Here is a 1,795-nt window from a genome sequence, read left to right as displayed (position 1 = left end):
TTGTAAGGGAAATGGAAATTACGCTCTTAGGCATTTTGAGAACAAAATGTTTGTTATCTAAGGGAAGTAAGTATGTCAAAATAAAACTTCAGAGAGCCTAAAATAGAGTGAGATGACTTCTCAGAGAATATCCATAGTAAAATCCACACTAAGGTGCAAGAACCAATGCAAATACCACTATTGCCTGCCATCTTTTGAGCCCCATCTTTTGAGGAGCTGTGTGGTGTTCTGGATGACACTGATGAAGATAAAGAACTGGGGCTCTGTTTGGTATGACTCAGGAGGTACTTTAGTAAAGGGAACCAGGCAAAACATAGCAGCTCTAAAATCCTGAATCTGCCTGGGGTTACCATAGTTTTAGGCATACAAGTTCCTTCCAATTCTCGCACTGATCTGCTGGAAACAGGGCCAGAAGCAGGCCAGCTTCCACCACTGCGAAAAGCCAAAGGATGAGGGGGTGTTGGGGGCACCCTAGCTCCACCAAGTGCTATTTTGCCCCATACTTACAAGTATGTTTTGTTTTTTTTATTTACAAACAAGTTTTAATAATGCTCACAGGAACAGAGTTCATCTCCAAGTAGGAAAACTGCACATTGTTTTGTTTCAAAATGTTAGTCTGTTTTTGGAACTGTCTGCTAGTAAATGAGCAGGCTTCTCTCCAGGAAGCCTTTTCTCACGGGAGGGAGGGTAGGGAAGGTGCTATTTACAGCACACTGCACACCTCAGTACCGCCTGTTCATCTTCTTGAACTTCTCATAGTGGTAGTCATCGTGGCCTTCTCGTTAGCAGGACGTTTGCAGTTAGGAGGGGACCGCTCAGGTTCTGGCTTCTCTGTGTCACCCATTCTTAAGGGCCGGGCTTTGGGCTCTTCTTTGTTTCTCCGTATGGGGGCATTGAGCTCCTCATGATAAAATCTGTTGTGCTGTACATAATTCACAGCCATGTTGGTAGGCACAAAGGATGTCTATCTTTCTTCTTGTTCTGCTGCTCTGCCAGCAGAAGGGCCTTGGCATAATCCGTGGAAATGATATTTTTTATTTTAGCATCAATGCCCAGGTCCACCTCGGGGATGCCACTCAGCATCTGGTTGGAAAGCATCTCTTCAGTCTTCTTTGCTGAGGAAACACGGATATTTTCTGGAAGTTCATAAAGACAGTCCTCTGCATTCTTTGGCTTGACTTTCTGTTCCTCGTGTTCCACAATCTCTTTTCTCTTCTTTAGCTCTGTCTCAATGTACTTCATCATGTCTCCGTCCTCGTCCCTGCGGTTGGTTTCTGCAGAAAATGATGTCCCCAGGTGGAGGTCTTCTTCTTCGCTGATCTTATCTTTGCCCCTTTCTTTCAGTTTCTTCATGTCCACCATACCGCCTGTCTTCATCTGAAAGGGATCGTCCCTAGAGTGGTCTCTTCTTGTACCTTCTCTCCCACCAGTAGGGACACAGCACTCACCCCATTGGGCCTCTTCCTCAGGTTCTGCACCTCTCGGGTCTCTTCCAGTTTTAATCGAACCTCCTCTGAGTCCTGCTCATCCTCCTCCGACTCCGAGTCGCCTGGCGCCGACGGAAAGTCTTCCCGGTGACCGGCATAGCGGTGCCAGCCCACGGTCCGGCCGTCACGCCGCGGCGCTGTGGCCCTGATTACTTCCGGCGCACATCGGCGCAATCAGAGCGCTGGCCTTACAAGTATGTTTTTGATGCAAGCACTTTCTAACAAACTCTGTGATTGATTATACAGGAAGGCCAGAAAGGAAGCCTCATAATGTAATATGCAAATGCTTTCTGCTAAACATCCATTAT

At 46.9% G+C, this 1,795-nt stretch overlaps 1 pseudogene; it reads right to left on the bottom strand.

Moving 5' to 3' along the window:
• Window positions 1-722: 722 nt before the first annotated feature.
• On the bottom strand, window positions 723-1,585 carry LOC134362153 (splicing factor C9orf78-like; annotated as a pseudogene).
• Between the last annotated feature and the right edge of the window lie 210 nt (window positions 1,586-1,795).

This window comes from Cynocephalus volans, chromosome 13, assembly GCF_027409185.1.
Source record: "Cynocephalus volans isolate mCynVol1 chromosome 13, mCynVol1.pri, whole genome shotgun sequence".
NCBI classification, from domain to species: Eukaryota; Metazoa; Chordata; class Mammalia; order Dermoptera; family Cynocephalidae; genus Cynocephalus; species Cynocephalus volans.
This window is presented reverse-complemented; position numbering and strand designations above follow the sequence as displayed.